Source organism: Trachemys scripta, chromosome 24 (genome assembly GCF_013100865.1).
Source record: "Trachemys scripta elegans isolate TJP31775 chromosome 24, CAS_Tse_1.0, whole genome shotgun sequence".
Classification (NCBI taxonomy): domain Eukaryota; kingdom Metazoa; phylum Chordata; order Testudines; family Emydidae; genus Trachemys; species Trachemys scripta.
The window spans coordinates 5975422-5991145 of NC_048321.1; the positions used below are offsets into that span (position 1 = coordinate 5975422).

At 41.7% G+C, this 15724-nt stretch overlaps 1 protein-coding gene and 1 long non-coding RNA gene across 12 annotated transcripts in view; one reads left to right on the forward strand and one right to left on the reverse strand.

The window, feature by feature from the left end:
* Positions 1–14207, reverse strand: LOC117869480. Of its 2 annotated transcripts, none has more exons than XR_004643821.1 (3): positions 14123–14207; positions 13642–13808; positions 1–214 (listed from the first exon to the last, which is right to left on the reverse strand). It is a non-coding gene; the product is annotated as an uncharacterized LOC117869480 (long non-coding RNA). The 2 variants fall into 2 exon arrangements; XR_004643822.1 differs by having other exon boundaries at positions 13897–14153.
* Positions 14208–14299: 92 nt separating this feature from the next.
* The window catches only part of POGZ (pogo transposable element derived with ZNF domain), a 70852-nt gene continuing 69427 nt past the window's right edge, over positions 14300–15724 (forward strand). For all 10 annotated transcript variants that reach the window (XM_034756306.1, XM_034756307.1, XM_034756308.1 and 7 more), the window contains exon 1: positions 14300–14438. The gene's annotated coding sequence lies outside the window, so the exon portion shown is untranslated. The remainder of the gene's footprint in view (positions 14439–15724) is intronic.

A 15724-nucleotide genomic window follows, 5' to 3' on the forward strand; every position in this document is an offset into this window, starting at 1 on the left:
AGGTGTCTTTCATGAGCACAGAATTGTAGTCAGGCCTTGATTATATTGCACACATATACATCTTGGAGAAGAACTGGACTCAGCCTTGAGCTGGGGAGCCAGGAGAGTGGAGCTGGGAGCCCCAATGCACTGGTGCAAGATGGTGAAGTCAGGTACAGCACATTCACCCAGTCCTTGAGGTCAAAACTATAACACTCAGAGCAGGACAGAAACTCTGTTTAAGAAAAAAAAAAACAAACCATGAGCAACGTACAACTTAATTTATCCTACCTCTCCGTCTGTCTAAGGTTTCTGTATAGCACTTATTACCATGACATCTAAGTGTTGATGACCAACTTCTATTCCCTAAGACCCATTTATACCTCGCTTTGGGCTGATCTACACACAGTTTTTGTACTGTTATAATTATGTTTGTTTAGAAACCAATATAGCTAAAGCAATACAACTAGGCGATTATAAGCTATACTGTTATAAAGTACCTTTATAACATACCTACATCCACAGAAGGGGTTTGTATTAGAATAACTATATCAGTTTCTAAATCAGTATATTTCTAGCAATAAAAAAATTGTATGCCCTTTTAATTTAGCCCACAGATTTTTAATTGATATCTGAGCCGCAGCTGATGTCTGATGAGAACCCTGAATTTGTTATAGAAAATCAGACATTTGGCCCATCTGTTCTGGTGTCCCACATCCCCAGTAATCGCAGGAAGAGAAATTCTTCTCCTCCATGGCCAGTTGTGCAATTCTGTATGTGATGAATGATTGAGTTTTTCTTCATACCTGAAGCAATCATCTTATGCCCTGAAGCATGAGATTTAACAATACGTGCCGCCCTCCCCACTTTTGCAATAATAGATGACAGCCTGATTGCACGGTACAGAATGTGAAATGAAGGTATGGATTAAGCAAATAACTTCAGATGCCATTATTTTTATTTATAGCTCTTTGTGAGAGTCTATACAGTCCATTCTCAAACAGCACAAGATGATTTGCACGTCTTCATGTTCTGAGCTATAATTCTTCAAATGCTGACAGCACGTACATTGAGTTGCCCCAGGTTCTTTCAATTTTCGGTCTCAGTGCTACGACCACCAACAATTGTACCAATTAAGAGTGCGCTGTGGATACTAGATCGTGAGCTGTCTTAGGCAACAACTGTCGCTGTTATTTGTTTGCAGACAGCCTAGTAAAATGGGGTCCTTAGATGTTACCATGATAAAAATAATAATAATTGTTACACTAAGAACTGGACTGAGACATATCAAACATATTTCACATGGTGCAAGTCAACAAACAATTACAATCTGAGTTGGTCATTACTTTTGCTCAAAGCTGCCCTAGACAAGATTGAAACTGGCCATCCATCAATCTATTTATCTACCCCATCACTGACCTCTCCCCACACCCAATACTTTAACACATTAAGAAACCAAAAATTATGCAACACTTTGTTTGTATCATTTGTCCCATCATCACACCAGCTGCAAACCTTCCTCATGAAGCATAGATCTGACCTTCATTCTCCTCAGCTTTTATGGTTGTCATATATCATTAATCCAAACAAAATATGTTGGCCAACGAAGTCAGGGTAAGCATACAAGGAAAATAAATATCATCCAATTGTAAACAATACTCTTCTGTCTCATATTTGTCTTTACAGGCAGCTTGGGATTGGGATCTTGTCCTTTGAGTGTTTGCAAAGCACTGTGTATGTTTAAATGGATGTCTACAAAATAAGAGGGTAAATCGTGCAGTCTTTAGGAAAAGTGGCATTGAGAGTTTTGACTGAGTAAGGACTGAAGGATTTGGCCCAATAATTTTAATTTTTTCCTCTTCTGATTGTGAAATAAGTATCAAAATAAAGGACCAAAACCAAAACCCCCTACCAAAACAAAACATTATAGTGCACACGGAATTCTCTTACCGTAGAGAGGATGAGAGAGAGGAGAAGGAACTATATGTGACAGATGTTAGTCAAGTGGCTCAGTGCAGGACTGGAAAGAATTCAGTCCTTCAGAGATGCGGGTGGGTTAGGAACTGACACAAAATTACATCCAGAAAAACGACATGAAAAGATTGTTTGATTTTTCAAGCTTAACCTTCAAAAACTAGGAAATGCTAGAATTAAGACTATCATGCAGAATAAGGATAATGTGTCTTGAATTACAAGATCATCCTGGTATATTTTCCACAGGACCCCTGGCTCAATGAATCAGTAGTTATTTAATAGTTCTTTTTATCATCCACATTCAATGTGCGGCCCCAGATCTTATGTAAAACCCGCCACCCTGAACTGAATATATAGTTATTAATTTCCTCAAAGATGTATCTTTCCATCTGAGTGCTTCAAATACATTAACAAATTTATCTTCATATCACCCCTGTGAGATGAGGTGGCATTATTACCCCCATTTTATAGCTTAGGAACTGAGGCACAGAGAGATTAAGGCCAAAAGTGTCCACTAACTTCAGGTGCTCAATTTGAGATGCCTATGGTCTGATTTTTTCAGAGCACTTAGCATTTTGCATAGTGATCAAAGCACTCAGCACTTGTGCAAATCTGGCCCCAGATTGAGCAGACACAAAATGAGGAACACCCTATTAGTGGCCAGCTGTGAAAATTTTGTTTTAAGCAACTAGCCCAGCATCACATAGGAATCCTGTGGCAAAGGCAGGAATAGACTCCACGGGTACATAGACGCTAACTTCTGCTGGCGCTGGTAGGTGCTCGACCCCCCTCTGTCCCTGACCCCACCCCGACTCCGCCCATGCCCCGTCCCCATTCCAATTCCTTCCCCAAAGTCCCCGCCTCTTCCCTGCCTCCTCCCCTGAGCACGCCATGTTCCTGCTCCTCCCCCCGCCCTCCCGGAGCTTATTACACTGCGAAACAGCTGTTTTGCGGTGGCAAGGCTGGGGGAGAAGAGGGGACGTGGCACGCTCAGGGGAGGAGGCGGAGGTGAGGTGGGATGGGGCGGGGAGCCCTGGAGCATCCACAGAGTCGGCGCCTATGCAAGGGTATGTCTACACTGCGATAAAAGACCTGTGGCACAGCCATGATTGGCTTGGGTCACCAGATTCGGGCTCATGGTACTCATGGTATAGCCCCACAGCCCGAGCCCCACGAATCTGAGCCAACTGATCGGGGCTCTGAGACTCACTACTGCAGGTTTTTTATCACAGTGTATTCATACCTCAATTCTTCAAGGTGGTATTCTACTTCTTTAACCAGGAGACCATCCTTTCTCTTTTTGCGATCTCTCATTCACAACACACCTTTCAGGAGGTCCACATAAGTACTTAGACAGGTCACAATCTGTCTCCTATTCCAAGATCTCCTGTTCCCAACAGAGACCCAGAGCTGCTTATGATTCACTAAGATGTATGCTGCTTGGCTTTCCCAACACATCCCAGCAGCATGTGTTGCAGTCCCAGCTGTCATAAAAAGCAGCATCCCTATTACAATAGAAACAAACAAAAACAAAACCTGCACACCTTTCAGCTTCTGCAACACATGAGGCAGAGGTCCTACCGACAACACTCATTCACTACACAACCGTGATTCATCCTCAAAGTACCATACATTCTCTGCATTGAATGAGACAGGGGTTCTGTGTTAAAAATATTATGTGATTGTGTAATTAAAGACTGTTTTCATAATGTATACATACAAGAGAAATTAAGTTTCCATGGGAAAATCTTCATTCTGGGTTTTCCTAACTTGTCAGTGCTTGACTTTGCAACCTTAATGTTCTTTTAATATAGTTTTTTGGAATGTAATTTCCTAGTTTATTAAAAAAAATAAAGGGGAAAAAATAAAAAATTCCATCATGTGGAACCATATTGACCCCAAAATTTGGTCAACAGCAGGGTTCAGACCTTCAGATCCACACACAGACCTCTATCACTTCAGTTAATGGAAAAACAACGAGAAGTCCTTGTGGCACCTTAGAGACTAACACATTTATTTGGGCATAAGCTTTCGTGGGCTAAAACCCACTTCATCAGATGCATGTAGTGAAAAAATACAATAAGCACTACAACTATTACAGCACATGAAAAGATGGGAGTTTCCTTACCAAGTGGGGGGTCAGTGCTAATGAGGCCAATTCAATTAAGGTGGATGTGGCCTATTCTCAACAGTTGACAAGAAGGGGTGAATATCAAGAGAGGGAAAAAGTACTTTTTGTAGTGACGCATCCACTCCCAGTCTTTATTCAGGCATAATTTGATGGTGTCCAGTTTGCAAATTAATTCCAGTTCTGCAGTTTCTCGTTGAAGTCTGTTTTTGAAGTTTTTTTTGTTGAAGAATTGCCACTTTCAGTCTGTTATTGAGTGTCCAGGGAGACTGAAGTGCTCTCCTACTGGTTTTTGAAAGTTAGAATTCTTGATGTAATGGAGTTAATGTAACAGTTAGTGGAGTAATTGGTAGCAATAGTAGGCTGTTATCCTCTACGTGGACCAGTCTTCGGAGATGGGATGAGTCATACCCTTTGCAAGTGGGTTTCACAGTTATTTGCTGACAACAAAGGAACAAAGATTGAGGGCTCCTGTGTTAAATTCCAGGTTCTGTAGCCCTTGTGCCCCTAGCTTGTCTCCTTCCAGCTTTGCTCCTATCCTCTCCCTCCAATGCTCAGCTCAGGGCCGGCTCCTGCATTTCTGCCGCCCCAAGCAGAAAAAAAAAAAGCCGCGATCGGCGGCGGCGGCAGTTCATCGGCAGGTCCTTTGCTCCTAGAGGGAGTGAGGGAGCTGCCGCCCCTGAATTGCCGCAGGTGCCGCCCCTCTCCCTTGGCCGCCCCAAGCACCTGCTTGTTAAACTGGTGCCTGGAGCCGGCCCTGGCTCAGTTTCTGCCTTTCTCCCTCCCTGCTCCTCGGCAGCCTCTGGCTCTCGCAACTTCTTCTCCCTTTAGTCCTCGCCACCATCATTCTTCTGCATTTGGATCAGGCAGCTTCCTCCTCCCCCATGCTTGCTGCATGGAGGAGCATTGAGGGCACGAGAGATATTCTGCCTGCTCTCAGTTCCTGTGCTTGGTGCCACAGCAGCCAGAAGGAGCAATCTCAGCTCCTGCTGCTCATGGAGGGAGCATGCCCAGTCGAGCTATCAGGATGGTAAATGCCCAGACTGGTGGTGTGTAGGAGCTGTGAGAGATGGCGTATGCTCAGAGCCTATGGACTCATTGGACTTCTTAGCTGCCAAACCCTAACAAGTCTCTGCTGAGCATGTGCAAAATGTGATTTTCAGAGACTCATAACTTGCCCATATTTGAGCGAATTTTTACAGGTACAGCAAAAGGCACATCACTGACACCAGGGAAACCCCCTACCAAATTTCAAATCTCCAATGTTCGAAACCACAAAGGCACTCAAGCTTCTCAATGAAACTGTTGCAAGGATTTGTTAACGTATTTTTCCCTACACTCATTCTTGGAAATGCCTGAACCATTTTACCTAAAACTTTCCATAAAGATTCATCCTAAGGCAGACACCCAGCCTGAGAAATTTTAAGCTTCATCCTGCTCTGCTCCTATTCACTTAAAAACATGGCCAAAGTGTGAGTCAAAACAGAACCAATAAAAGGACCCCAAATTAAATCTCATGATTTTTGAGGGGCTGATTCATGATTTTTAAATGCTTGCGGTTTGTAATGCTGAAATTATAACAAATGGATGTTTACAGAAACTGCAAGAGGAAATCCCAGCTGGGAGTTGATGAGACGAACAAAACTGATGATTTAAAAAAACCACTTTTATAGCCACAACAGCTTCCTCCAGAGAAATATCCTGGTTCAGAGCCAAATCCTAAGGTCCTTTGGATCATTAGGGTATGAATTCTGAGGTACTTAACATAATTTTTACTAATTTTTTTACTGTCTTTCCTCAGGGAGTTTGCCCGAGTAAGAAGCTCACATTTTGGCCCATAATATTGTCAGTTGTCCAATACCAGAATTAAAAACAGTTAAGAAAAGATTAATCAGCATGTGTTAGCAGCTTTCTAGAAAAGCAGTCAAGCTCTTTATTTATATCTCTGGGGTCCAATAAGGCTTTCTCCAGAATAATAAGAGACCTACACCAGCTGAGAATCTGGGCCCTGGTGTTTGCTAGTTTCTATATTTGCTAGATCACATGGTTATCGTCTTCTTAAAAGAATAATAATTCTTTAGGTTTAATCTGCACAATGTATATTCAGCTTTATTGGCCAATAATTTATTTAAATAATTGTTTACCCTATTAAAACATACAAGATTAAATTCTCAAGTAACGTCTTGGCAAATGGACCCAAAAATTTCAGAGAGAACTCTAAGGATATAACTTGTCCATAGACTGGTTTATGCTTAAAAGGGAATATTTTTATTATGTAACTTCTGATACATACCTCCACCTGTCTCAGATAAAGTCCCATAGGACTTCATACTGAAATACCTCATTTAAGTAATAAAAACAACCCAAACAAATAAACCTTTTAAATGCCCCAAAGAGGAAATAAAATAAAACTTGCATCCTTATTTGGTTCTTTATGATGCATAAAAAAGACCTGAAAAGTCTTGGAATATCATGAATGTCAAATTTTGCTGTTGTGCTCCCTTGCAAGACACGGAGATGTGGACTGAGAGCAAACTGAAGGCTTTTGAATCTTTAAATTTTAAGAGTCTGAAGTCTTTAACAAAAGACTTCCAACTGTTTGGGTTAAATAGATGTTAATAAAAACAAAGAGGACAGTCAAAAGAAAATCACTTCCCTTGGCAATTAATCAGGTTCAATTTTCTTGGTATCCAGGATGTACTAAACCTGCCCATTCTTTAGCCATCTATGGAGTTTTCCAAGAAAAACAAGGCAGACAAGACCTGGATGTCCTATATTAAGGAAAAGCGGGGGGTGGGAGGGAATCTTTCCATATATCAAAAATGTGCAAAAAGGGCCTAAGACCATTTTTTCCCCCTTTGCAAGTCATATTCAAGTTCTTGCTTTATTCCCTTTGCAAATTGCTGTTCCAATATTGCCAATCCCAAGCACTCAAAAATCAGGAGTCAGGCCCCAAAAATCATTAGATTGTTTTAAGATCTCATGATTACTAGGGAACATAAACAAAAACAAGCCCCAACTTTGGGTTCTTTTTAATTGCCTTCTGGTTTCTGAGCCTTTGGGGCACACTCATTTAATGTTTTCAAACTTTTCTTTCTAACCATGAAGGCTAGAGGCTTACTTAACAAAACCAAAACCAATAGTTTCTTGATTCCAGCAGCTGGGATTTTAAGGAAAACATCAAATATTGCAAGACTCATGATAAAATCATAAGCACTGTGTTGCTCCTTTAAGAAAGAGGTGTTAAGCATCAACAGGGAATCACTGGAGTCTAAAGACAAAGGTCAAGCAATATTTCCACTGAACCATAATTCCTAATTATTGTGGGACAGACTGTGATACCCTCATTCACACTGACTGATCACTGACTGGTTGTATCTTACTCCACAAAAAATCCCACTGATTTCAGCAAGACCTCTTGTGATGCAAGTACTATCCAGTGGGTATCACATTTTGTCTCTATCTTTCAGCCTAGATTGTGAGATAGCAATCTGCCCAGAGTAATGGGTGGGTAGGTAGGTGCAGAACAGATTTTGGAACAGCCCAGGAGAAAGTCACAATCTCTCTCCCAGTTTCCTGGCTGCTCCAGGGAGTAAGTAAACTGCACCAGATCTATACTTGGCACTGTATACACTGCCCAACATGTTGGTGTACCTATGCTGGCCATCCTGGGGATGAACCCTCTCTACCCTTTTAAGCAAGGCAGTGTAGGCCTTGCATAAACAATGAAAGAAAACGGAAGTAGGGAAATAGAGGTTAACAATGGACAAAATATGAATTTACAAATGGCCTTGTAAATAACATGTTGTTCAAAGACAAAGAAATAGTAGGAAGAATAATGTGTGATAAGCTTGCAGCTGCAGTTTTGTTTATTAGCATATTTTGTAGCTTGTGGACATTTCAGGAATTGTACAAGGATTGGTTATAAAAATTACGAAACCAATTATTATGTGTGATACAATGCAATATGGAATATGCATGCATTAGTGTATGTATATAATTTGATTTTTTATTATGAGCTTTTGGCCCTGTGGTAAACTTCTACACCCTCCCTCCTGCATTTGACTTTAATTACTTTAGTGTAATATTGCTGTATACCAATAAAATAAACAAACACCTCAGTGACAAGTCCAGATGTGAGCTGATTTCTTGGGAATCGATTGGAAAAGGTCTTGGAAAAAAATCTCAACAGATGGGAATAGAGCAGCTCTGCAGGGTCTGTTTCCCTTCAAGTACCGTAAGCAGCAGTAGGGAAAGCCGGCACAAGGGAGCAAACCAGCACATAGGGCTAGTGACAATCTAGTGCTTAGTTGCAATTCAGAACAGTTTAATAAAAAACATGTGACAATAAATATAATGTATTCTAGAGTAAATGTTGATTGGTGGGTTGAAAATAAAGTACAAACTCTCTACATTGGATTATATAATTTTCACATAGCTTTAAAATTAAATTCCCAGTTTTTAATGTGCTAATTTTTTTGGCTATTTGCTACATGAAGTTATATCAAGAGGTTGAAAATGTATAACTTTGCAGGACAAGACAGCTTACTAGAAGAATTTTGTACACCAGATGGAGGACTTTTTGGACTCAATATCTGGTGGGTATATTTAATGAAAGAATACCTTTATCAGATACCAAGACTGAAGCTGTGGTCTTCTTCATTTATAAACTTTAAAAAGACCAAAACCACGTATTAATTACAGAATAGCCTTGTGGTGAAACAGGGACTACAAAGTACCTATTAAAATCTTGGGTAATAGTTTAAATAAAATTATAGGGAAAGAGGTCAGGAGGGGGTTATTCCACAGAAGCAAGCATCAGATAATCTCAGAAAACTATTGGGTTCTGTATCATACTGGAATCTAAAGATAATTGAAATCAGCTGGCAATGATATCATTAGACATTAGGCCTTTGACAGCTGAATGATTGTGTCTATACTGTGTCCTTAGGAACACTGTGTTAAAGTTCAGATGTTGGATGTGAATAAATGTAATCATATTACAGATATATGGTTTAAGATCTCCATTCTTACTTCACAGGTACACAAGGTAGGATTACCTCTGATTGCCACTGCTTTGGAACCCTTAGAAGTCATTATCAGATACAGAAAGCAACTCTGGTGCTAGAATGGGCATCAGACTGCATTTTAAAAATTTTATTCTGACTTAATTCTGTTGTTATGCAGACATACTAAATAACAGAAACTAATACTTAATCAATAAGTGAGTGATCCAAGGAATATTATTTCTGCACATTTAAAAATCATGGAGGTTTGGGTTTTTTGGGAGTGTGGCGTCAGGTAGGGAGGGGATGGGGGGAATTAATAGATATAAACTGAACAATTCTTAATCAGAATTTTATTCTTACCAAGAATTAGCAATTCAGACATTTTTATATCTTGTAAATTTAAATGAGTAACAAATTAACAATTTATTTAGGAATTAAACAAATTAATATAGCTAGGTAGTATTAGGAGCTGATTATGCAAAATATTAAAGTAGATTCTGACAGGTGGAAATACAAATCTTGTGGGGTAAAGTAAAGCAGTTGATTTCTTCTTAACAGATGAATACTCTCTCTCAGATGCTTCCCATGGAGATTAGGGAGGCGTATTTTAGAAAGATGGAGGCATTTATTTCAATATTTATTTGGGAGGAAAGAAAGGCAAAGTTTTTAAACTTAAATTCATGGAGGAAAGATCCATCAATGGTGTCCTTAGCCTCTGTTTGCCAGAAGCTGGAATGGGTGACAGGGGATGGATTACTTGATGATTACCTGTTCTGTTCATTCTCTCTGGGGCACCAGGCATTGGTCACTGTCAAAAGACAGGCTACTGGGCTAGATGGACCTCTGGTCCGACCCAGTATGGCTGTTCTTATGTTTAAAGCTTCTAAATTAAGTGCAATACTAGAACATGCAGAAGTTTGAAACTTTCAGATCTGAAGAAATCTCAAATATATATTAATTTATCACAAAAAAAATCATTTTAGATCCCAAGTGTGAATTCAACTGCATGAGTAGAGAGAGAACAGCATCTTAAGAATAAAAAGGAAATAGTGAATCTTACTATATTCAAAGTACTGACAAATGCATAAAATTCATGGAAAAAATAAGAGGGAAAATTTTCCCTCTAATCTGTCCATTATAGTAATGTTGTGCATTTTAGATTGGCAGTGGGACTCTCATGCTTAAGGTTAGGCACATACTTAAGTACCTTGCTGAATTGAGACTATTAGTAGGAAAAACATTTTAGTAAAAGTATAATTGCTCGTGCCTCTTTAAAGTTCTAAACCACGAAATCCTGATGTGTTCAATACATTTGTTTCATCCAAACAAAAACAAAATCATAATCCCAAGTGGCAACTTCTGCTTTGTGGACCTCTTTACTGATTCTTCCAGTCAGCCCTAGATTATATGGTGTGAAAAACTGCTTGTGAATTGATGTAGCAAAGCTTTCTGTTGTTCCATTTCCAAGCTACAGTACACCCTTACAATGACTTTCTCAGTGGTTAAGAAACCACATGTTGAAACCTTTAGAGTTCTTGCCTTGACACCAACCAAGCTGCAGGTGGTTCCAATTTTAGACTCATGGCAAAAACCCTACATGGCAGGCATCCAAGAAAACTGGCAGACTGCAGAAGCTAAACACAATGCTCCAATTTACTATCTTTGGAACAGCTAGTTTGATGTATCAATTAATCTTTGCTGTGTCACTCATACTTTTGCTAAACTACAATTTAAGGGCAAGTCTACACTAGACAAATGTGTCGAGGTTAGGTTGGGGTATATATCTCAACCTGCTCAATTGTGTTAAAAGGCATTACAATGCATCCATGCTAGGAATAATGACATAGGTAGGTCAAGGTTAGTTGACACACTTGGACCTTACCTACTCCCATTTTTCCATGAAGACTAGCTTTCAGAGAAATAGTTAATTTTTCTTAAGAGACTGATACATTTAATAGTAAGCCTACTAAGTCTTTTTATTTTATTTAATAGTAGGTCCTAAATCCAAAAATCTATATTATGCCTAACTAACTTGCCAGTGTTTGTGTGCTAATGTTCTTTGCTGGGTAGAATCAGGAGTGATCAGTTGTGGGTCATAAACCCTACACAGCCATCAGTTAAAGAAGATTCTCCCTTATTCTCAGACATCTGTCTGAGCTTTTTGGAGCATGAGGATCTGAATCCTAACCCTATTATCACTGTGAATTTCTGAGCGGCCTAGTGTGCAGCACAGTGGCAACCAGGAAATCCTACATTTGACACGTTGTCTAAAGTGGCATTGTCTTCCCTTTTGTTTCACATGTACCCACCACGGTTATAAACAACTTGAGAGTACTGAGGTGATTGAATACAGTTAAATCCTCTATTTCTTTTTTTCCTGCTTATTAGGCTCATCTTGAATTTGATATCCTAATTGTTTGCATTGGATGAAGACAGAGGTCATAGTGAATCCTGCTATTTTCTATTCTAAGAAATACTGTAAATACAATAGAGAAATCAAATCTTGTGGTGTGGTAAATGTTGATTTTTAAGTGGTTACCACAATAGTTATTGATCTGTTATTGTTATAAAATATTGCTATTTTTAGTTCCATTATTTTAATGATATCTGAATTCCTTGGAGAGACATTTTTATTAACATTTCCACTTCTAAGAGTAGATCAGCAATGAAAATAATTAACTTTAATTAACTGTTCTTAATTTTTGTTTCCTGAATATTTCACTCTTTGTTCAGCTAGCTCCAGAAAATGTTCATGGAAAAACAAGCAAAAATTGCTGGTATTTCTTGAAATGATTCCTTTGTACAGCACCTAACACAATGGGGTGCAGGACCATGATTGGGGCTCCTAGGTACTATTGCAGTGCAAATAAACAAATAAATACACATTACTACTACTATTGTTGACTTCAGAGGAAATACCCCAGCAGAGATTTGGAACTTTAAATGGCAGAAAAGTGATACACAGGTAGTTACATGCAAACACTTCCCACCAATAAGTGGTCGAGTAACCTAATGCATAGTGTGAGCTGGGAAGAATGATTGGTAATTCATAGAGGTCCATCGGAAGAAGAATAACATGCATGTTTAATAAATTTCAGGATAATAAATAACATGCTAGCAACAGGTGAATGCCTCATGAAGTTGGTCCATTTGGGCAGATGATTATTCACCAACTTAACAGGAGTGTAGTGAAAAAACATAAGTTAATGTTTTTAATGTGCACTGAAGATGTAAATAGCTATTTATTAATAGTGATTAACAAATATATAAATTAACTATTTACTATTACAGACAAAATAATGATTTATGTATTTTAATATATTATTGTTCAGTATTGATAAAGATTAATAATACATTTTATTGTTAAATATATATTCCTAATAATGTATTATTTGATTACTGTTATATGTATTATCAGTTAAGCATACTGTCATTGTTCATTTTGTAATTGTATGTAGTTACTATAAAATATATAACTGATTATTTTAAAATGTATGTATTAATTATAAATGTGATTACTATTATTAAGGATTTAAAACATTTCATGTGTGTGTGAGAATTTTAGCCCTTGATGTTATGTGCTGGAAATCAAAAGTCTATGGTGCCGATCCTGCAAGATTCTTAAGAAAGTGCCTAACTTTAAGCTCGGAGTAGTCCCAATGATTATATTGGGATTAATCACATACTTAAAGCTAGGCATGTGCTTAAGCATCCTACTGAACAGGGCTTGTATAGCCACTTGGGCAGTGCCTACAGATTTGCTATACACTCTCTCATCTCCATGTCAGTGTGCCTGAGTCCTGTCCTGCAACAATCCCCCTGGAGGACAGCAGAGATGTTCAATTTCCATGGTCCATTTATTCCTTGGTCTCTCTGCTCAAGCTGCCAGCAAGGGAAGAAATTAGTGCCAAATACTGATAGAATTATGGGTTTTATGGAGAGGACATTAAACCTTTTTTTAACTCCAACTCCTATCACGGAGGCCCAAAAATGTCTGCTGGTAATGACTTTTGGTCCTGACTGACTAAACGTGATTCAGATTCTGGCCATGTCACTAATCACCAAAAGTAGTTACCTGCTACAAGTGTAGCTTGAAGTTGTAGACACATTGCTAACCACAAAAAACTCCTACACGCTCCAGGCTGCAGATTCTAATCCCAACCACATCACTAGCCATCAAAGAAATGTTATTTGTTTTGGGTGATGCGTTTGAATCCTGTGGCTACACTAAGAAGGGTAGGAGAGGGAGGAAGACGGTCGGTGACAGGTTTGAATCCCAACCATGTTACTACACCACCAAATAACATTATATTTTGCAGCTGGGGAGTTCTAGTACCAGCCATGTTGCAAACCACCCAAAAGCCATTAACTACTGCAGGTGTTGGGCTCGGTTCCAGATTTAGCCATGTTGCCAACCACCCAAAAGCCGATATCCTCTGCAGGTGGTGTATTTGGCACCTAGCCATGTTACTAACGAGGCCAAAATCAATACCTGCTGCAGCTGGTGAGTTCGAGTCCTAGTCATACCGTTAACCATGTCAAAGCCAATACCTGCTGCAGATGGTGGGCTTGAGACTCAGCCGTATCATTAATCATGCCAAAGCCAATAACTGGTGCAGGCGATGGGTTTGAGACGCTGCCACGTCACTAGCCATGCCAAAGGCAATACCCACTGCAAGTGGTGGGTTCGAGTCCTGCCTCCAAACTCCCTTTGCCACCTGTAGGAAAAATTAGGATACATTGGATACCAGTTTGGACCATTAACTATTTGGCCTTCATCAGGCAGCACAACCGAGGCAGACCTACTCGCCACAAGGCCCTTAAAAGGCAGCACTGGCCACTTCTTGGTTCCCTCCCCGCAAATCTCCATCTTCCCAGTCATTTCTGGACATGTGTCACTGGGATCAACCTAAAAAAAAAAAGTCCCCTTCTATCAACCAACCTCCCTCCCAGAGAATCCCCCAAAAAATTTGTGCCTCAGACAAACTTCCCCATGACAAGTTAGGATGAGCCTGGCTCCCAGTGATGTCACCTCAGTCAGCCAATCAGAGGACGGCGTTGGAGCCGAGGAGGAAATGACGTCACCGTATCCCTCCGCCGGCCCGGTCCCCTTTTTGTGTGTGTGTGTGTGTGTCTGTTGGTCCTTTCTGTGTGTATCAACCCGCAGCTTGTTTTTTTTCGGAAGGGGGGGCAAAAATATTTGGGGGGAGCTCATGCAACCTGCCCTCCCCTCCCGGCCACTTCGCCCTGTAAGAGGTTGTGTGGGGTGCGTGTCACTTTAAGAGCGTGTGCGAGCGAGCCAAGCTCGGCTGAGGAGGCGGCGGCGGCGGCGGGAGACGGAGAGAAAGGTGAGTTGGCGCGAGTCCGTTATGTGGGGGGGCGGACGCTGCAGAATCAATCTGACTCGGGGGGGGGGTCACGCGGGGGGAGAGGTTGGCGGCGCGCGCGCACGACAAGAATGCGGGTGGCGGTGACCGTTGGAACCGGTTCGAACCGCCCGGGTCTGTGAGCGGGTGGGGGGTGGGCAGCGCGCGCCGTACACAAAGCGGCCGCCAGACGCGCTTCGCGGGGAGGGAGGGAGGAAGGGATCGGGGTTCCTGAGGGGAGGGGGGAGGAGCTGCTCCCGCTGGGCGGCGGAATATCTCCTTGCTCGCTCTCTCGCCTTCGCTGACTGGGGAGGCGGAGTGATCCGCATACCCTCTCCTCCCTCTGAGGGGAGGGGAGTGATGCGGCCCTGGCTGCTCCCTCCGCGTCAGCCCCCCCCCCCTTCTCCCGGCTGGCTGGAGACGAACATAACGGGTTAAACAGTGCACCGAGCAACCCATGCGCCGTCCTAAAGTGCCTCCCACGCGCCCCTCATGCTGGTTCCCGTCCCTGCGGGGAGAAGGATTGTAGATTCCCTTGTCTCCTTGCCTCCCACCCCCTTCCTAGGGCTGCTGCTGGGTGGGCGGCCATGTTGGGCACAGGGATTATTTTCTCTACCTTTTCTTCCCAAGCAGCCGCAATAAATGGAAGCTAGTCTGTTTTTATTCCTGTGGGGAAGGTGTCATCCCCACTCTTTTTATTGAAAATGAACTGGGGGAGTCCACCTAGTTGCCCTGCTGAGAGTGAGGGGGGGTTGGCCTTCCTGCTGCTCCCCCTGACCTCAGAGTGAGCCCCCCCTTTGCCTACCCACCTCAACGATGGGGTCCCCTTAGCCTGCCCGCCGCTCTCCTCAGAGAAAGGAGGGGGATCCCTTAGCCTGGCTGTCACTCTCAGAGGGTACCCCTTGGCCTGAGTGCCTCAATGAGGGGTTGCTCTGGCCATACTTGCTGCTCCCCAGAGTGGAGGGGGTTGGGTCTCCTTAGCCTGCAAGCCACTTCCCTCCAGGGAGAGAGCATGGCTCCCCTCCGCCTGGCTGCCTCAATGAACCTGGAGGTCCCCATAACGTGCTTTTCGCTCCTCCCAGCGTGAGGTGGAACCATTTAGCTTCCTCGCTGCTTTTCCCCCTTCAGAGCGTCTGTTTTGGGTGGGTGTCTGAGAAACCTCAGACACCTGCCATTAGGGCATCTTTTAACTTGCCCTCTGCTTACCCCATTTCACCAGGTTGTGGCGTGAAGAATATATGGGGATGGATACAGATATCAACATCTCA